Source organism: Cervus elaphus, chromosome 7 (assembly GCF_910594005.1).
Source record: "Cervus elaphus chromosome 7, mCerEla1.1, whole genome shotgun sequence".
NCBI classification, from domain to species: domain Eukaryota; kingdom Metazoa; phylum Chordata; class Mammalia; order Artiodactyla; family Cervidae; genus Cervus; species Cervus elaphus.
In genome coordinates, this window is record NC_057821.1 from 26,166,078 (window position 1) to 26,188,409 (window position 22,332).

Sequence of the window (22,332 nt, forward strand, 5' to 3'; positions counted from 1 at the left end):
AGGTTGCAACTTTATTGTCATTTTGTTCTCTGATTTGAATAAATAAGTGTTTCATTTTGTTTGAGACCTGTTGTGTGAAATTACAAGGTAGAACTAAAGTCTATAGTATGAATATATCTATGAAGACACTTTCTGCTACTAGTAGCAGAAGAATCCAATCTAATTAACTTTACTTTACTTTAACTTATTATCTCACATAACGGATAGACCAAGGTAGGGAATTTCCAGAATTGGTCAATTTATCAGGCCAATGGCATCAACAATGATCTGAAAGCCAGGAAAAGAGAACTGTTGCTTCTCATGTGGTTTTATAAGAAGCAACCAAACTTTTCCCTTAGTGTTCCCAGCAGACCCACTTCCTCATACATTAGGAGGATCATGGATGACGATGGCAGCTCACATAAATCACGTCTCACCTTTTGTGACGTGGGTCTGCCTCCTCTGATGCACAAGGGAAGGAGACGTTTAAAATTATCTTTCTTTTTTAAGAGAAAGAAATGTTCCATGAGGTGAGGAGGATGGTTTTACCGTATGGAAATACAATGTCTGGTACTATTCGACTGTATTTTTTGTAACTGCCTCATGAAGGATGATAGGTATTTAAATAACAGTGTCATTTCAGGGATTTTTTTTTTTTTAGCACTGAGACTTAAGTACCAGCCATAAGCCACTTCCTTCCACCCCAAAAGCAAATAAGCAGGATTGCTTGTTTGATTTTAGAGTATATGCTGGCTCTTAATTTTATGAGGAAAACTATATTTTTGGGAGAATTTTTTTTTAAAGGACACGTAATGAGGAATTACTTTTTAAAATGCTAAAATCTATTATACATTTATTTTATTAAGCACTTTTTTGCATTGATTTATTATTTGTTATGCGTGTGTGCTCAGTTGCTCAGTCATGTCTGATTCTTTGTGACCCTAGGGACTCTAGTCCACCAGGCTACTCTGTCCACGGAATTTTCCAAGCAAGAGTACTGGAGTGGGTTGCCATTTCCTACTCCAGGGGATCTTTTTGAGGAGGATTCAGAGATCGAACACCAATCTCTTGCATCTCCTGCATTGGTAGGCAGATTCTTTACCACTGTGCCACCTTGGAAGCCCTATTATTTGTTATATGAGTCCAGAATTAGATCCCTGGACATTTGAGGTTTAGATTAATACAGAGAGTTTCAAGTTGTTTGTCAAGAATAACCCAAACTCATTCCTTCAAACAAAATGGATACTTTACACACACACACACACATGAAATTGTTCATAGCAATATTAGTAGTTATAACACAAAACTGGAAACAATCTTAGAAATTGCACTGTATCTATGCAATGGAAAACTATTTAGCAATAAAAAAAGAAGAAGTGAAAAACATCTAAAAGAATTTATGATACATGCTGCAAAATGGATGACCTTCAAAAATATCCTAAGGGAAATAAGTGAATGTTGCTCAGTTGTGTCCAACTCTTTGTGACCCCATGGAGTGTATAGTCCATGGAATTCTCCAGGCCAGGATACTGGAGTGGGTAGCCTTTCCTTTGTCCAGGGGATCTTCCTGACCCAGGAATCAAACCAGGGTCTCCTGCATTGCAGGAGGATTCTTTACCAACTGAACTATTATCAGGGAAATAAGTCAAACACAAAGGACTAATTGTCATAGGATTGTACACAAGCCGTCTATAAAAGGCAAATCTGTCTAGTCAAGGCTATGGTTTTTCCAGTGGTCAAGTTTGGATGTGAGAGTTGGAAAGCAGAGTGCTGAAGAATTGATGCTTCTGAACTGTGGTGTTGGAGAAGACTCTTGAGAGTCCCTTGGACTGCAAGGAGATTCAACCAGTCCATCCTAAAGGAGATCAGTCCTGAGTGTTCATTGGAGGGTTTGATGTTGAAGCTGAAACTCCAATACTTTGGCCACATGATGCGAAGAGCTGACTCATTTGAAAAGACCCTGATGCTGGGAAAGATTGAAGGCAGGAGGAGAAGGGGGCGACAGAAGATGAGATGGTTGGATGGCATCACCGACTCAATGGACATGAGTTTGGGTGGGCTCTGGGAGTTGGTGTTGGACTGGAAGGCCTCACATGCTGTGGTTCATGGGACTGTAAAGAGTCAGACATGACTGAGTGACTGAACTGAACTGCCAGACTGAAAGCAAGTCAGTGGGTCTCTAGAGCTTGGAATGGAGTGAAAACTACCTATAAACAGGAAACCTTTGGAGGTGTTAGAAATGTTCTAAAACTGGATTGTGGTGGTATTTGCACATATTTATAAAATTACTAGAAATTTTCCAGTTGAATATAAGGTAAACTGTGAATGTGCCATATATACAACCTTTATTATGCTCAGCTCTGTTCCTTCTAGACCCATCATAAACCAGTGTTGAATCTGGTCAAGTGCTTTTCATGTAATTCTTTAAATGACCACATAAGTTTTATCCTTCAGTTTTTAACGTGGTGTATTGCATTGATTGATCTGCAGATGTTGAAACATCCTTGTATCCCTGCAATAAATCCCACATCATGCTGTATGATCCTTTTAATGTATTGTTGTATTTGGTTTGTTAATGTTTTGTGGAGGATTTTTACTTGTATGCTCATCACAGAAATTGGCCTATAATTGTGTGCGTGTGTGTGTGTGTGTGTGTGTGTGTGTTTTGTGTGTATCATATCTGGTTTTTCTCTCAGGGTAATGTCGGGTCATATAATGAGTTGGAGGCATTCTTTACTCTTCAATGTTTTAGAATAATTTGAGAAGAATAGGTATTAAATCATTGAATGTTTGGTAGAATTCACCTGTGTAGCCATCTGGTCTTAGATATTTGTTTTCTGAGAAGTTTTTAATTACTCTTTCAATCTCTAATCCTAGTAGTTGGTCTGTCAGATTTTCTATTTCTCCATGATTCAATCTTGGAAAGTCGCATGAGTCTAGGAATTTATTTTCAAGGTTGTCCAATTTGTTGGCGTACAATGTTCATAGTATTCTATTATAATCCTTTGTATTTCTGTGATATCTGATGTTATTTCTCCTCCTTCATTTTGGATATTATGTATAAGATCCTTTCCTTTTTTTTTTCTTAGTAAGTCTAGCTAAAGATTTGTCAATTACCAAAAAAGATTTGTCAATTTTATTTATCTTTTCAGTGAACCAGCTCTCAGTTTCATTAATCCTTTCTATTGCCTTTTTAGTCTCTACTTCATTTATTTCCGCTCAGATCTTTAGTATTTGCTTCCTATTGTCTTTGGGATTCATTTGTTCTTTTTTCTAGTTCCTTAAAAAAAAAAAAAAAAGAATATTTATTTATTTATTTGACTGCACACGATCTTAGTTGTGGCATGTGGGATCTAGTTCCATGACCAAGAATTGAACCTTGGCCTCCTGCATTGGGAGCACAGAGTCTTAACCACGGGACCACCAGGGAAGTCCTTTTTCTAGTTCCTTTAAGTGTAATGTTAGATTGTTTAGTTGAGATTTTTCTTGTTTCTTGAGTTAGGCCTATAATGTTATAAGTATCCCTCAGTATTTCTCTAACTGCATCCAAAGATTTTGGTATTTCATTTTAAAATTTTCATTTATTTTTAGGTATTTTTAAAATTTCTTCTTTGATTTCAGTGACCCATCTGCTATTATCAGCATGTTGTTCAGTCTCTGCATATTAATGACTTCTCCAGATTTCTTCTTGTAATTGATTTCTATTTTCATACCATCGTTAAGTCACTTCAGTCAGTTCCGACTCTATGCCCCACTATAGACTGTATAGCTCTCCAGGCTCCTCTGCCCATGGGATTCTCCAGGCAAGAATACTGGAGTGGGTTGCTATGCTTTCCTCCAGGGAATCTTCCTGACCCAGGGATAGAACCAGTGTCTCTTACCTCTTCTGAATTGGCAGGTGGGTTCTTTACCACTAGTGTCACCTGGAAAGCCCCATATGTGCTATAATTTGAATCTTCTTAAATTTATTGAGACTTTTTTTAGTCTCAACATATGGTCTATTCTTGAAAATTTTCCATGTGCACTTGAGAAGAATGTGTATTCTACTGCATTTGGATGAAATGTCTTTACATCTAGCCTAATATTTTGTTTAAAGCCACTGTTTCTTTGTTGACTTTCTGTCTAGATGATCTATCCATTGATATAAGTGGGGTGTTAAAGTCCCCTACTGTTATTGTATTGCTGTCAATCCCTTCCTTTAGATAGGTTAATATTTGGTTTCTGTATTTTGGTACTTCTGTGTTACTGTGTGGGCTTTCCTGGTGGCTCAGTGGTAAAGAATCCAGATGCCAATGCAGAAGACATGGGTTCAATCCCTGCGTCGGGAAGATCCCCTGGAGAAGGAAATGGAGCCAACTTCAGTATTCTTGCCTAGGAAAGCCCGTGGACAGAGGAGCCTGGTGGGCTACAATCCATGGGGTCACAAAAGAGTCAGATGCGGCTTAGTGACTAGAAAACAACAATGTTATGTGCATATATATCATTAACTGTTATGTCTTCTTAGTGAATTGTTCCTGGAGAATCCCATGGACAGAGGAGCCTGGTGGGCTCCAGTCCGTGGGGTCGCACAGAGTCGGACACGCCTGAGTGACTGAGCACAGTACCAACATTTTATCTTTTCTGGCTGCTCTATACTTCCTTTTCCTGGTGCTTCTGTCTGCCATTTTAGCTTGTTGGTTTTGCATACTGTTTTTCTCAGTTTCCTCTTTTTTGTTTCATATCTCTGCTCTAGATTTACATCATATGGTTACCATGAGGTTTATATAAAATGTCTTACAGATAAAATAGTCCTTTTTCTGCTGATATCATTGTATCTCCATTTGTCCATACAGGTTCCATCCTTCTCCTCATCCTCTCTTATGTTTCTCTTATCTCAAAATGTCCCTTTCCAAGTGGTGAACTTGTTACCAAATTGAGGCAGCTATAGCTATTTTTACTGCCTTTTTTCTCCATTTCCCCTTCATACTATAACTGTTTAAAAATCTGTGTGATAAAGAGTTGCAATTTTCTGATTCTGTCTGTAAATATATCATTTCCTTAAAGTTTTGTGTATTTTTGCCTTTTTTGTCTCAGGTAGAAGGGCACTTTTAACATCTCGTATAAGGATTATGTTGGGCCCCCTTCAGCTTTTGTTTGTCTCGGAAGGCCTTTATTTCTCCTTCTTACTTGAATGATAACGTTGCTGGTTAGACTATTCTTGACTGACAGTTTTTACCTTTCAGAATTTTGAGTTTGTCATTTCACCTTTCTGTGGAGTATCTGCTGAGAAATCTGCTGAGAGTCTAATGAGGGTTCCTTTGGCATATGCCGTCCTTTTTCCTTGGCCTCCTTTAAAATTCTCTCTTTGTCATTAATTTTTGGGAGGCTTAATATAATGTGTGATTTCACATTGAAATAATTAAATTTGTTCTTAGCTTTGTGGACCTGCATATCCAGTTCCTTTCCCAAGTTGGAATTTCTCAGCTATTATTTCTTTGAGCAAATTCTCTACTTTCCCCCCGCCACTTTTCTTTTTCTGTGATACCCACTATCCTAATTATTCCCTTGCAAAAGAGTCAGATAGTTCTTATAGAATTTCCTCATTTGTTTTTAGATCTTGATTCTCTTTCCTCTTCCACTTGTATTATTTCTAGATTTCGCTCTTTAAACTAATTCCCTCTTCCATGTGCTCTGCTCTATTTCCAATGCTTCTAATGCTTTCTTCACCTAATTTATTGATTTCTTCAGCTCTAGAATTTCAGTTTATCTCTCTCTCTTTTTTTTTTTTTGAGAGTTTCTACCTCTTTTGTAAATATTCCTTCTGTTCATTAATTTCACTCCCGAGCTCGCCGAACTGGCTTTCTGGGTTTTCTTGTAGCTTGCTATTTTGAATTCTCTTATCAGATCACAATAGTCCATGACTTTAAGTTTGGTTCCTGAAGAACTGTCATTTTCTCTCTGTGATAACATGTAACAGTGGTTCCTCATGGTGGTTGATGGGTTGTTCCTTTACTGGTGAATCTGAAGTAACACGTTTCTTCTTTAGGTAAAACTTCAAAAAAATTTAAAACCTTAATTCTAATGATTCTCCCTTTAGAAATTAGAGTTCTTTCTGTGTATTCCAGTAGGTGGCGCTATATCGCAGCTTTTTGGTTTCGTTTACCTGCGCTACCTCTAGTTGTATCTGAGATTTGGCAACTTTACTGCGTCTGTCAGAAGTGTTGGCCATCTGTACCTCCTGGGTCACTGGTGCCTCGCTGCTGCCAATGTCGCTAGCGATGTCACCTGGGGCACTTCTGAATGGAGCGTGGGGATCTCCTGAGTCACAGGACCTGTTGCTATGGAGAGGGGAGGAAGAGGGTGGGGGTGGGAGGCCAGAGTCTAGGGCTTTTCCGCTCTAAAGACAAAGGGAGAAGTAGTCCTGTTCAACTTCTGCTGTGTAAAATGAAAGTGTTAGTTTCTCCGTCGTGTCTGACTCTTTGCAACCCCATGGATTATTTTATGACTACATCAAAGGATATAACTGATAGTTTTTTCATAGGATTCTATTTACTAATTAGCAACATATTCTTATATATTTTCTTGGTATAAAGCAAGAGAAGGTGAATAATAAGAGGACGTGTTCCCAATAAAATAAGAAAAATCCTAATGGGAGCCAGGAATAAGGAATTGAACACATTTTTTTGTGTTTGTTTTTTGTTTTTACATAAAACATTAACAGGCTTTCTTGGTGGCTCAGATGGTAAAGGATTTGCCTGCAATGCAGGAGTCATGGGTTTGATCCCTGGGTCAGGAAGATCCCCTGGAGAAGGGAATGGCTACCCACTTCAGTAATCTTGCCTGGGGAATTCCATGAACAGAGGAGCCTGGTGGGCTATAGTCCATGTGGTGGCAAAGAGTAGGACATGGTTGAGCGCCTAACATGGTGATTCTATTCTCTATTAATTCTTCTAAAGCAAAAGTGCACCAACAGCTGACTTTGACTTTTATTGATCTTTCAGCCTCTTGCAAACTTTGATCAGGACAGTTGGCCTTAGCATATTCTTAGATTAAATGCTACAGAGATACCTTCAAGATCCTCCATTCCACACAGATCACCTACTCTAAACCTCTTTTTCTATGAATATTTTGGAGGTGCCACTAAACTTGGACAGCATCAGGAGACAAACCTGGGAAATTTTTTCACTCGAGTTAAGTTACTGACTAAATTTCCATTTCCTTTAGTTTATGAAAGACATCGTTTCCTGTCAGGAAGTACAGACTATACTCTAATCAGCAGCTGTAATTCTGTCACATCACCAGTTACCAGGGGATGGTGTTCCTTAAAGCGTCCACAAAATCATAGCATTTTTCAGTATTGAGAAAGGTCACAGTACCTTCATGTCAACTGTAATTTCCCCAAATCTACAACAAGTGCAAAAAGGATCAGATTAAAGTTCTCCTAAATTGCAATCATCTGCTCTTTAGCACTTCAGCTCCCAAACACACTCACACGTATTTTTGTTGAAATATCTATATCCTCAAGCAAGAGAGATGAATGCTGTTTAGGCTCAAATACGGAGCACAGCTGGCTCTCAATATGGGCCCAGATAAAACGTGTCAGATACAACCAGATCAAACATTTAAAGCACTAAATTAAGAACAATCTTTTAAAAAAGATATGTATTTATTGAGCCACCCTGGGTCTTAGTTGTGGCATGCAGGATCTTTGATCTTTGTTGTGGATGGTGAGTTCTTTTGTTTGTAGCATGAGAACTCTTAGTTGCAGCACATGGGATCTAGTTCCTGACCAGGGATCAAACCCAGGCTTCTTGTATTCAGAGTGTGGAGTCTTAGCCATTGGACCACGAGGGAAGTCCCCCCTTTTTTTATTGGAGTATAATTGTTTTACAATGTTGCGTTAGTTTCTGCTGTACAATGAAGTGAGTCAGCTATATGTATACATATATCCCCTCTCTCATGGCCCACCCTCCCACCACCATGCCCCCCATCCCATCCATCTAGGTCATCACAGAGGACTGATGTTGTCTGTTCTTTACATCTGCGTCTCTATTCCTGCCCTGCAGACACCAAAACAGGGCAGGTTTAGAAAAGTCTAAGTTTCAGAGAAGGACATTCATACTGAATTTATGACCAGCAACTGATGATGTCATAGATCACTGATGATGATTAGGTCCAACACTGAGATCACCAAATCCAGGAAAAAAGAAATGAGTTTCTTGATTGGTGTTACTTGGGATATGGATGGAGGGAGGGTTCTTGTCCTCACTGAGTGACACTCACCTGCTCTCCTTACCCTTTCCTTTCCTGTCCTCCAGCATGGTATGTTGGTATTTCTCCAGAGACTCCTGGATGGCAGCTCTGTTAGTGATGATGGGGCCAAGCCCTCTCTTGGCGTGGGCCAGGGAGACCCAATGTAAGTGCCCACCTTGGGTGGTGAGCTATTGTAGTGTGGGAGAAGAAAGAGTACCTTAGTCTCTATATCCAGACCATGTCTCTTAGAGATTGTGACTCCAACCTACAACAAACAGTTCCTGAATATTTGCCCTGTCTATGACAGTGACATACACAGCCACCATATCTATATTCTATTTCTTCTCAACTCCCCTCCAATGAAGGAGTCTTGCATCTCCAGCCTTGCATCCCATCTCTTCAGGTATTTGAGAAAGTTTAAAAACAATAGTGTTAAAATAATTTTTCATTCAGTAGTTCTCTTTATTATGTTGAATTGTGCAAGAAAAAGGGAAAGTTTCCTGGAAGACTTTATGGCAGATCTAAAGAATTAGGGAGTGCTGTGCTGTGCTTAGTCGCTCAGTCATGTCTGACTCTCTGTGACCGCATGGACTGTAGCCCAGCAGGCTCCTCCATCCATCAGGATCCTCCAGGCAAGAATACTGGAGTGGGTTGCTGTGCCCTCCTCCAGGGGATCTTCCCAACCCAGGGATCAAACCTAGGTCTCCCACATTTCAAGTGGATTATTTACCATCTGAGCCACCAGGAAGACCAAAAATACTGGAGTGGGTAGCCTATCCCTTCTCCAGGGCATCTGCCTGATCCAGGAATCAAACTAGGGTCTCCTTATTGCAGGCAGATTCTTTACCAGCTGAGTTACCCGGGAGACTTGTTCTAAAAGATCATGTTATGTCCTCAACGGGATCTGTGAATGATGCTCTCTCTCCCAGTGGGAGGATGTATCAAGGGACCTCCCCTATTATCCTCTTTCCTTTTTCCCCAAACCCCAATGTTTATAAAAACTTGAATCCTTTTACTAGATGTTCTTTGGCAGAGTTAATTTTCTCCTTATTTCTCTTGGGTAAAGTACCCTGGGGCTGAAGCAGTGTTTCTTAGTACCGGGAATGACCATGTAGATAAGGAGTATCTATGGAGTGTTTTTTGATGCCTGAAAGAACTTAAGGCATCTTCTGAAAACCCAACACAAGTTAGGAACCATCATGAATCCATTTTGAGCCTTTCTATACTATCAGTTTCTCCTATATCTCCCCTTTCTCTAACCTGAGCATACAAGTATCCAATAATTCAATGAGTATAGAATAAATTATGTGAAATTCTGATTGTGTAGGTCATAGATAGTCAAATACCAGCCATTTCATAGGGCAAGCCATGTGTCCTGAACAGGGTACAGAGAGTGTGAAGGTTGTTTCCATCCCATTGGGCTGAAAGCCAATAGGCAAGTTGAGGGAACTCATTAGCCTCTTGGAGTCTCAGGCCCACATTTCGTAAGATCGGACATCATGTCCTCTGTTTCCCTTAATCAATTATGTCTGCTTATATCAACTTTTAACTCCTTCCTATTCTTTTCCCAACCATGCCATCACCAGATTTGAAAATCTCCAAAGCTGGCACAGACCCTCAGCACTATAATAGATTCACTGAGCTATTTAAATCATAGTGAACTCTCCCTCTTTCTTAAAATGACCATTTCCTCCCTGTGAATGTTTATTCCAACTAGTAGGTGGAGAAAGAAGAAATTTGTCTGAATTTCTCACAGGAAATAGAAGGGATGTAATATGCCTTTAGAATAAAAGAGTGCTGGCCCTGAGCCTTTTATTGCTTTCCAGGATTCTCGCAAAGATCAGTTCCTAGAATCTTGGGTTTGTTCATTTTGACCAAAAGTATTTTTCTAAGCAACTGCTCTATTCTGGACTCTGTTCTAGGCTCAGACAACTCTATTTGAATAAGATATGAAAATCCTCTGTCATCAATAGAACTTATCTAATGACAGGAGAGAAAGATGACAATCCAGTAAGTTTTCAACACAAAGTGAATATAAGAACATTTCAGTGAGCAATGGGGCTCTGACAAACAAAATCTGTGTTATGGGACAGAGAAAATGGGATTCATCCAACTTTAGTTCAGGTGTCTAGGGGGCTCTGCCTGACAAAGAGACATTCAGTTGAGGTGTGAATGAGGAGAAGAAGCAGTCACATGAAGCAGCTAAGGGAGAAGTGTTCCCGAAAAGGGAACAGGAGAAAGGCCAGATGTGGGAAGATGCTTATTGTGTTTAAGGACAGAAAGAAAGTTAGAGTGGCTGAAGCAGAGCAAGCAGTTTAAGGGGTGAAATAAGTTGAGGTCAGAGAGGAAGTCAAATGACGATGAAGATGTTATTCACTTCAGGAAGTTAAAAAATAAGAATATCTTCTGAGCCTGCATTCTTAAGGGTTATAAAATTAAAATGTCAGTATATTTATTGAATATTTACATGATCAGCACTAGGAAGAGTCACTATTTATTAATAATTTCACACTTAACAATATCCTATGAGGAGCATACTATTGTTAAATCCATTAGGCTGTTGGATATTTTAACTTAGGTTAAAAACCCAAGTGGACGAGCTCATGTTCCAAATTACACTTCCTAATCCTGTAGCTTGGGTTTCTTGACTCAATGCACATGAGTTTGAGTAAACTCAGGGTGCTGGTGATGGACAGGGAGGCTTGGCGTGCTGCGGTTCATGGGGTTGCAAAGAGTCGGACACGACTGAGTGACTGAACTGAGCTGAACTGAACTATGATTAGTAAATAGTGGCTTAATTAAGTCTGAATTATTGATAAAATTTCTGAGGTTCACCTGTACTAGTGTGTGAGGAGTATGCAAGGAATGCTAGTTCCAATATATACGATCATTTTGCATTTATTTGAAAAACTCCATCAAGGTTCACACTATGTGCAGACTGTCCTGGGTTTGTGTTGAAGAACACAGAAAACCATTCAATATGCTCCTTCTGAGATTTTATTAGTAAGTTGGGCTAGGGTTGACAAATAAAATACAGGCTGCCCAATTAAATCTGAATCCCAGCTAAACAATGATAGTTTATCTGAAATACAAATTTCACTGGACATTCTGTATTTTTATTTGCTAAATCTGGCAACCTTAAGTTGGACACCTGAGCTGGACTAACAGTGCTACAGTGAACAGCAACTTCACCCATTAAAAAGAAAATCTAACTTTCTTATCTGTAAAGAAGGTACTTAGAGAATTTCTGCATGGTAAAATGTGCCTGTTCTGATCAAGTGTGTCCTTCTCTCTGCCATCGTTTCTAAGTGAGGGTCTTAAAGTCTGGGGACTTGCATTTTTTTTTTTTTTGTAAACTGTCTAAATGAGAATGTCATCTTCTTATTATTTTCCCCCTTCCTGAGAGGACTTGACTACAGAGAGTTCTACATCTGTGCAAGACTGGTAATCTGATGCACTTGCATTTTTGGGAGTAGGAGACCAAATTAGAATATGAATTAGCTGGAACATTGAAGAGGAATGAAATGCCTGTGGCTATAATAATTTTCCACTATGGATAAGTAGTGGACAGTGGCAGAGAAATTAAGAGAGGATATGATGTGAAGGATAAATTATATGACTTGGTGATTGCTTGGCAAGGCAAAGAAATTGGTAAACCTTTGTCCTGAACAAATTTATTTTGTGGAAAAAATAGTTTTCCACCAGGATAGGATTCCTAAAAAAGAAAAATAGAAATTTCACATAGGGTGAAGATTTTCAACAGATAAAATATTGTCAGATTTTTAAATGTAATTCTCCGCTGAACCATAATCAACAGTGGCTTTTTTTTCTGACCACAGATTATTTTTCAGGTTGGTTCATTTATACCAGTTGTGGTCAGTGGGCTCTCCTCCCTCCCTTCCCCCACCCGCCTGTTTCCCTCCCCTTCCTACCGGAACCGTTGGCAATACCTGGGTCCATTTTTGGTTGTCACACTAGGGGTTTCTTCTGACATCTAGTTGGTAGAGCCAGGGATGATGGTAGACATCCTACAACGTGCAGACAGCCCTCACTCCCACAATCACAAATAATTATCTGGTACAAATGTCAGTAGTGTAGAGATTGAAACCACACTTTACTTATGCTGTGCTGCTTCTAAAAATTCTAGACTCATACTTTATATGCATACTTATCTTTTAATACGGCTATTTATGGTTTGTTTTTTTTTTCATTACCCAAACAAAACAAAACCAGGCAGTTGCATAAATTCATCACTTTCTTGTTGAATCCCCTCAATGAACTCAAGTTCAAGATCTTCATTTTCATCTCTTGCCTTGTGCAATATTTTTCAAAATTTCACGAGTGTTTGATCATCACAACTTCTTAACTTTCAACAACTTGACATACAACTTACAAGTCATAAATAGTGGTGACAGCCACAAATAGTTTTCAGGAAAATGCCTTAAATTTCTGCAGTAATTCTACTTTTCTTTCCTTTGATACTATCAGATGGCTTCATTTAGTTATTGCACTTTTAACAAGAGTTGTTTAACTCTTCCTGACATTTTCACAATTCAATTAAACATAAAGACAAAACATAAAATATGTGTATATATTTATGCATATATGTTTACTTAACAAATGTATATTAAAACTGCAGAAGCACATGTAACCTGTAAGAGACCTGAGACATATTTGACTTCTCCCAGGTGGTGCAAGTGGTAAAGAACCCACCTGCCAATGCAGGAGACACAGGAGACGCAGGTTCCATCCCTGAGGTGGGAAGATCCCCTGCAGAAGGGTATGGCAACCCACTCCAGTATTCTTGCCTGGAGAATCCCATGGACAGAGGAGCCTAGAGGGTTACAGTCCATAGGGTCGCAAAGAACTGGACACGACTGAAGTGACTTAGTATGCACCCCAGCAGGTCAGATTTGCTAAACAAGTTCTGTACAAAGTACTTTTGTTGTTTTAAGAGAAATATGGTTTTCTGGATTTGGAAATGCAGAAAAGGTAGAAGTGTATTGGGATCACGGTTTTAATCTCCTTGAAACTCTCCAAATGTTTCCCTTTACATTTAGCATAAGTTCAAATTTCTGACATCACCTACAAGCTTTTAAGCACTCGGTTCTTGTGATTTTTCTAATGGAATCTTTCAGTCTCCATCCTCAATCTCTGTGCTTCAATGAACTGCTTTTATTTTTATTTTTTCTGGTTTCATGGAGAAGTACATCTCTTTTAAACTTCTACACATGCTATTACCTTTACCTAAAATATGCTTCCCTTTGCCCCCAGACATACACGCACCTCCTCTTCCTCTGGCTCATATCAACATAACCTTTTAGCGCACATCTTTAAATGTCATTCTTTAGGAACTTATAACACTCTAATGTAATTATTCTTTGTTCTAGAACTCCACACTTTTCTTTTGACATTTCTGACTCCTGTGTAAAATTAATCCTCTTGTGGTTGGGTTTTGTGCATCACTTTCATTGAATTTTATGCTCTTAGAAGGTAGGAGCTTCCTTGGTTGCTCAGGGGTAAAGAATCGCCTGCCAGTCTTTCTGAGATGTCTTTTAGGTCTAACTTTCTTCCTTTTTTGGTTTTCTTAGGATGTATTATTTTTACATGTTGAAATGATTTTGAAATCACCTTCCCAAATTATAATTTTTTTTTTTACTTATGGCAGAAAGTGAAGAACAAAAGAGCCTCTTGATAAAAGTGAAAGAGGAGAGTGAAAATGTTGGCTTAAAGCTCAACATTCAGAAAACTAAGATCATGGCATCCAGTCCCATCACTTCATGGCGAATAGTTAGGGAAACAATGGAAACAGTGAGAGACTTTATTGTTTTGGGGCTCCAAAATCACTGCAGATGGTGACTGCAGCCATGAAATTAAAAGACACTTACTCCTTGGAAGAAGAGCCCTGACCAACGTAGATAGCATATTAAAAATCAGAGACATTACTTTGCAGAAAAAGGGCCGTCTATTCAAAGCTATGGTTTTTCCAGTAGTCATGTATGGATGTGAGAGTTGGACTATAAAGAAAACTGAGCACCAAAGAATTGATGCTTTTGAACTGTGGTTTTGGAGAAGACTCTTGAGAATCCCTTGGACAGCAAGGAGATTCAACCAGTCCATCCTAAAGGAAATCAGTCCTGAATATTCACTGGAAGGACTGATGCTGAAGCTGAAACTCCAATCCTTTGGCCACCTGATGCGAAGAGCTGACTCATTTGAAAAGACCCTGATGCTGGGAAAGATTGAAGGCAGGAGGAGAAGGGAACAACAGAGAATGAGATGGTTGGATGGCATCACCAGCTCGATGGACATGAGTTTGAGCAAGCTCTGGGAGTTGGTGATGGACAGGGCAGCCTGGTGTGCTGCAGATCATGGAGTCACAAAGAGTCAGACACCACTGAATGACTGAACTAACTGACTTAACATATTGATGTTACTATTTTTATAATGCTAGTTGTATTTAAGTAGTTTAATGTTGCTTCTTTTTATAGTGGGAATATTTTGCCTCACATTTCCCTTTGTTAGATCTTTTTCAGTATTGCCAAATAGTTGACATTTTATATCATTTTGTTTTTATTTTATATGTCTTTAATTTCTAAGGTTCCTGAACATTTTCACCTATTTATTGGCAAACATCTATTACAACTTTAAGAATTATCTAAAGTTTATTATCTCTTAGATCTTTGTGTTTTTCTCAGTGGTTTTATGGATTCTCTAGCATTATAATAAACACTTTGCTGGTATTCAATTCAGTATTTTATCTTGTTTGTAGTTTATATTTTGATTCTGTTTGTTATTTTCCATGTCAGAAATTTAAACATTTATATTTAATAAAATTACTGCAAAATTATTATTGAAAATTTGCTGTCAATCTTAAATCTGCCATTTTGTGTTATTGTAAAAACGCTTTCCCAACAATTTTCACCTTTAAAAAAGTAATAATTGTATTTACTGTTGCTGGTGGTGTGGGGATTGTCTCGAGCACTAAACACACATATTAATGAATCTCAGACTCTACCCTGACCTCAAATGTCAGCTTAAAGAAAGAGAGACTGTTAGAAAATGATAAGTTCAGTAAAAAGACTGCTTACTTTGCAAAGGGGGCCTCTTTGGTGGCTGATACAGCAAAGAATGTGCCTGCAATGTGGGGGACCCAGGTTCAAACTCTGGGTTGGGAAGATCCCTTGGAGAAGGGAATGGTTACCCTCTCCAGTATTCTTGCCTGGAGAATTCCATGGACAGAGCTGCAGCCCATTAGGCTGCAAAGAGTTGGACACAACTGAACGACTAAGACTTACCCTTTCACTTCATTTTGCAAAGGAGAGAAATTGATCAACTGAGTGTAATTCAGGTTTTTTTTTTTTTTTTAATAAATGACTTTATTTGCTCTTTTCCTTCTCCTTCGGAGCTCAGGCTTTTCTTGGGACTCAACTCATAAAGCTTCAGAATCACCTTTGTCTATTCCCATTTCCCAGAGTTAGTTCACTTTATTGGGTGTTCTAAGGTATGAGCGTAGCATTCTCAGGAATTTTTTTCCATCTCCCATCTATCTCAAGCTGTTCCCCAATTACCCACACTGCTCTGAATCACATTTTCTCCTGAAGTAAAAGAAGATAGTAAATATCTAAAGTATTTTGAAGACTAAGTTCCAGCCATTGTTTTAGGTGCATTAATCCTCACAAAACCCTAATACACTAATTAGTATTATTATCCCATTTATAGTTGGGCAAAGCAGTGCAAGTGTTTGAACTCAGGCACTCTGGCTCCAGAAATCATGTATTTAGTAATATGTTATTGTGAAATGAAATATTTCCTGCCATATGAGTGGGCAAGAAATGTAACAGCTATCTGCAATTCTGGCCCCTCAAACGTGAATTTCTGAGCCATGCTGACAAACAGTGCCACTCTCTACACAAGGAACTTAAGGATATCACAGTCATCAGCTATTTCAGCCCTCCAGTGTAAGTGGGAAGGCTCAAAGGGAATTTACGAAACAGAAAAATATCTCTGTAAATATGCAGGATGCTGGCCCCAGATAGCAGAGATGCATATGAAAGGAATGACTTCAATAATCCCAGATTCTTGCATCTTCCCATACATAGAAGAACACTGAATTCCTTAACTTGATACCTGGTTTTCCTTACTTAACAATAATTTTTGATGTTTAGACTGCCTGTCATCTTTGTTGTAAACTTGTATATAGCCTGACTCCCTCTCCCACCTCCTCAGAACAATTTTCTCAGGGCCACTGAGATGCCATTCCCCAGGCTCAGAGTCCTTAACATTCCTACCAAATAAAATAACTCTCTACTTACAGGTTGTGACTAATTTTTTAGTCAACCCTAAATACCTTGCAAAGATTGATAAACACATCAGTTAATAATGAATAATTCTTTGGGGCTATGAAAAAACAAAACAAAATAAATTTCCTCCACCTCTCTGAAGTCTAACAGTCCCGTGTTGTAAGAATTAAAGTCTAGGCTCATGATTCTAATTCCTGTTGGGTCACATGGCCAGTTTTCAGAGAGGTCTGCCAAGACGAGCATGGGACTAGAGACTGGGGGCAGAAAGGCAGCCAGGGGGAGTCACTCTGTCTCCCTCACTTATTCCCTCTGCCTTTTCTCTCCTAGGGGCACCAACAGTGACCATGTATCCTGCAAAGACCCAGCCCCTGCAGCACCACAGCCTCCTGTCTGCTCTGTGAACAGTTTCTATCTGGGCCACGTTGAAGTCAGGTGGTTCTGGAACGGTCATGAAGAGGAGGCTGGGGTGATCTCTACAGGCCTGATCCAGAATGGAGACTGGACCTTCCAGACCATGGAGATGCTTGAACCAGTTCCTCAGAGTGGAGAGGTCTACATCTGCCAAGTGGAGCGCCCCAGCCAGAAGAGCCCTATCACAGTGGAATGGAGTGAGAAGCTTTCTGATCTCATAAGCTCCTCACCCACCGTGGAGGGGGCTTGCTTCCCTACACCATGGGTTCATTTGCTCCTTGTTCTCCCGTCCTTCAGCTGAGGTTTTTAGGGGAGCCGTGTGTTATTCTGTGATAGAAATCCTCTAATAGTTTATCCTGTGATATTTTCTCCAAATACCTTTACCCCTGAGGGAGACAATTCTGCCTGACAAGGAGAAAACAGATGTCCCCAATCTGAAGCTCCATGAAATCTCAAGTCATGGTCACTGCATGACCCTGGGCACCCGTCCCCTGCCTTAGATTGGGCTTGTACTTCTAATACTGTTGCTCTGAGTTCTTTGTTGTTTGAAGGGCACATCCTGTCTAATGTAGGGACTTTTCCTGACTTGAGAAGAGTCCAACCTTACTCTGTCACCTAAGAGAAGATATTTAATTTCATTCAATCCCTGACTTCTCATCCATCACGACATTGAGGTCATGTGGCCTTATGTCAGGGCTGTGATATTTAAGAGAGTAAGTGCCTGAACCTTGTAGCTACTCAGTGTGATTTTTAAATTTTTTCTCTAGCAGTGGTCAGTTATTTTAGTTCTTCCAGCTGCCCTCCCTCATTCTTGAAGCTCTCAGTCTCAGAGTCTCAATTAGCAAAGTTGGGTTTCAGATAAAAATCACTAAAACTAGCTTCTTTTCTCAGGGGCATAGTCTGACTCTGCTCAGAGTAAGATGATGAGTGGAACAGGGGGCTTTGTTCTGGGTCTGCTCTTCCTTGAGGTGGGGCTGCTCACCCATTTCAGGAATCAGAAAGGTAAGGAGCCTGTTTGCAGCTGAGACCCCAGCCACAGACTTTTTTTTGAAAAGAAGAAAGATGGCTTCGCTCAGTTCTCTGTCTCAGTGACACTGTATAAAGCCTTTATTTCCCCTATTGATTTCTGGATTTCCTGGAAATCCTGGAAATCCAGAAATCAATAGTCCTTGATTACTTATAGTTGAAACATAAGAGGTGATGACCTGTAGCTATAAGGGAAATGCTTGGTGATGTGGGGTGGAGATCCTGGGACACATGCAGGAAGAGACCCGGGGTGATGACATTATACTGGATTTGTGTGGCAGAAGCTTCATGGATCACAAGTTTTCAGTGTCGCTCTCCTTTCTGCCCTGACATCATGTGGTGTGGGTTGTGGTGTAGAGAAATTTCAGATGGGGCTCTGGGTGTGAGGACATTGAATCTGGTAACAGAATTGCCTCCATATCTTGTAAATATGTATATCTTCCTTTCTGTTTCCATGGACACTTTGGACTTCAGCCAACAGGTAATACCCTTTAATCCTCTTTTAAAGATAGATTTGGCCTCTGGCTCAGTGGTAAAGAATCTACCTGCCAATGCAGGAGACGCAAGAGATGCGGGTTTGATCCCTGAATTGGGAAGATCCCTTGGAATAGGAAATGGCAACCCACTCCAGTATTCTTGCCTGGAAAATTTCATGGACATGTTAGGGGAAGCACACTGATTGAAACCGCCCACCCTGGCCAGGCACCATAGTAACCATTTGCATGAGTTGTTTTATGGCAGGAGATCCTGATAAGGAATACGGAACTAATAAGCCACCACCAGCCGGAAGAGTTCGGGAAAGGTCGAGAGGAGACACTACCTGTCCGTCCACTTCCCAGAATCCCTCTTGCTAGTATCCATCTTGGCTGAGCGATGCGTGCGCCACCAGGAAAGACTCTGAATTAGAATGATTGGCCAAAGACCACCCGGAAACTAATCCCATCACCATAAAACCCAAGACTGCGAGCCATGCGGCAGAGTAGTTCTCCTGGGTTCCCTTACCCTCCTGCTCTCCACCTGGGTGCCCTTCCCAATTAAATCTCTTGCTTTGTCAGCACGTGTCTCCTTGGACAATTCTTTTCCGAGTGTTAGACAAGAGCCCAACTTCGGGCCCTGGAAGGGGGTCCCCCTTCCTACAACAGACAGATGGGGGCTACAGTCCCTGGGGTTGGAAAGAGTCAGACATGACTGAGCATGTGTGAGGGCACGAGTGTGTGTGCATGCGCGCGCACACACACACACACACACACACACACACAACTTGGTCTCCTAGAATTAATCATAAAGATGACAAGACAGGAGGCAGACATAATAAGAAAGATTTTGAATTCTAAACTCTTTCTTGCCACTTAATAAAAGGCCAGTTCTCTCAAGTAGCTTTGGCTCAGGGAGATTTAGAAATTTTTTCCCCTTCTTACAGTACTGCTTTAACATGAGACCCTTTGGAGGAGGGGAAAAGAAGCTGTAGAATTAATAAAACAACGCTCTCCTTTGTCTCCTGCAGGACTCCTAAAGTGAAGTGAATATAATGACACTCATAAGAAGAAAAACCGTCTGTCTCAGCTGTTCTGCAGCATGGAAGTGTTACCTGCACTTTTAATCCACAAAGAGATTCTGCAAGTTTGCTCCTGCAGAAAGTATCTTTCTTGATAGCTTCCTTAGCCCCTGCCCCTTGGCCTGGAAAGCTCAGTACTGAAGGCAGTACTTTATCTTCATTCTTTCCTGGTCCCTTTTGTATTCAACCCTGAGAGCCTCCCTTCCATCTGAATACATTTTACTGACATGTCTTTACAGAGTTTTTCTCAAATAGACGTGGAATGAGAAGCATCTGCTTTCAAGGAAAAAAAGGTAAAAAAAAGTGGGGGTGGGAATTTCCCTTTCTATCCTTCTTGAGTTCTTTTTGGCAGAGCTAATAATAAAGTTGACCCAAGACAGATTAACAGGAGAAAAAGAAACTAATTCTAACTCAAGTGCATGAAGGTCTGATAGAAACAGGATCTAAGAAGTGGCCAGAGAAGGTGGCTTTTAAGCTTTTTAGACAAAGAAATGAATTAGTGAGTAATTGACAGGACAAAGAAACTTAGCTTTGGTGCTGCAATAGTGAAGAATCTAAAGGCAGTTTGGTCTTGAGGTAGTAAATTAAAGAAGCAACGAAGTTTGTTTATATGGGCTTCTTAGTCTGAATTCCTGTCTCTGGTGCTAAGTGTGTCTTATTTCCAGAAGCAGGGTGTCCATCTGAACTGATTGTTGTCATTTCAGAGGACTCCGAAGAGCTCTGGTACCATAGTCGTTTAAGTCTCAGTGCAGAGAAGAATTCAGCGAGAGAGCGAAGTGGTAAATAAGAAGTGATTTACTTCTGGAGATTGCTTTGGTTGTATATCACAAATTTTGGAAGTCTATTTTAACATTCCAATAGTTTTCTAATTTCTCATCTAATTTATTCTTTGATAAGCTATGGATTATTTAGAAGTGTATTACTTCACTTCCAAAAACTTGACTATTGTCTCAACTAAATATTCCTAATTACAGAATACAGAAAACTGGAAGTGATTTACTTATCTTCATAGGACACCTGTGAGGTTTACAAGGCGGTGAGCCAGACATGCCCGGACCGACCCAAGAACTTCCTGAGCTACGATTTTATAATCAAAGGTAAAGTGGGGAGGGGGAGAAGACCTTCTTTGTCTTTCTTGGGTAGACATATTGTTTTCATCATTAGCTCCTCCTGCAGGTTGAGCGGGGGAGTTTTCTTGTCCCTAGGTAGTCGTAGTCAAGCTGGTCTACAAACCAATGTTTTTTATGTGTGCAGAGAGCATGTCCTAGGGATCATTAACTTCCTGAGCTTACTGGGCAGGATGTGGGTCCTATACCACCACTGTTTTATTGTTTGGGGACATGTCTTAGGCTACTGTTGCATGGTTTTGCTGCTAAGCAAGCCTGCTTGGTTTTGTGGTTAAGCGAACCTACTTTCTCAAGTCATCATTAACTTACAGGGGTCTCCCATATTTTTTACTTTCAGTCCCCTAGGGGGATTAACTATTTAATCATCTATTTTGTCCCCATCACATCTTTTGCATGAGAGATTATATCCTGCTTTTAGGGAGACAGAAAGGATGGTCAGAGTGTCTCTCTTGCGTTAGCCACTTCATAAGTAACATTAATTCAAAATAATCAATATACCATTGTGCCATATTTGGGGACAGACTTCCCTGAGCCCCAACAAGAGAATTTCGTCAAGATTCAATCACAGTTTTGATTTTTATTCCTGAATTTCAGTCATGTGTGGGTCTGGTAAATTTCTTTGCTTCATTTTTCTGTTTTATCTTGAGTTTTCTGTATTCTGTAATTAGGAATATTTAGTTGAGATAATAGTCAAGTTTTTGGAAGTGAAGTAATACACTTCTAAATAATCCATAGCTTATCAAAGAATAAATTAGATGAGAAATTAGAAAACTATTGGAATGTTAAAATATATTTCCAAAATTTGTGATATACAACCAAAGCAATCTCCAGAGGGAAATTTATAGATTTAAAATATAAATATATATTTATATTTATATGAAAATAAAAACATATAAAATTCAGAGATCTAAGCTTTTAACTGAAGAATCTGGGAAAAGAAAATTTAACTGAAAAAATAGAAGAGATGAAATAATAAAGAGAAAATTAATGCAATTGAAACTAAATGCATGATAAAGAAAATGAATAGAACTAGAAGGTCTCCTTTCTTTCTTTCACTTTTTAAAAATAAATCACCTATAAGGCTGCTAAAAATAGGGAAAAAATCTAAATTAAAATTATTAATATCCAGAATGCAAAAATATTCCTAAAGAGCCTTCAGACATTAAAAAGATACTCAGTTCAGTTCAGTTCAGTCACTCAGTCATGTCCGACTCTCTGCGACCCCTTGAACAGCAGCATGCCAGGCCTCCCTGTCCATCACCAATGCCTGGAGTCTACCCAAAACCATGTCCATTGAGTCGGTGATGCCATCCAACTGTTGCAGGAAGGGGGACCCTTCCAAGGCCCGAAACTGGGCTCTTGTCTAACACTCGGAAATGAATTGTCTGAGGAGACACATGTGCTGACAAAGCAAGAGATTTTATTGGGAAAGGGCACCCAGGTGGAGAGCAGGAGGGTAAGGAAACCAAGGAGAACAGCTCTGCCGCATGGCTCACAGTCTCGGGTTTTATGGTGATGGGATTAGCTTCTGGGTGGTCTTTGGCCAATCATTCTGACTCAGAGTCCTTCCTGGTGGCACAGGCATCACTCAGCCAAGATGGATACTAGCGAGAGGGATTCTGGGAAGTGAACGGACACGCAGTGTCTCCTTTTGACCTTTCCCGAACTCTTCCGATTGGTGGTGGCTTATTAGTTCCGT

General features: G+C 39.9%; 1 pseudogene; it reads left to right on the forward strand.

The window, feature by feature from the left end:
* The first annotated feature begins 8,331 nt into the window (after positions 1 to 8,331).
* LOC122696791 lies at positions 8,332 to 21,992 on the forward strand (annotated as a pseudogene).
* The last annotated feature ends 340 nt before the right edge of the window (positions 21,993 to 22,332 follow it).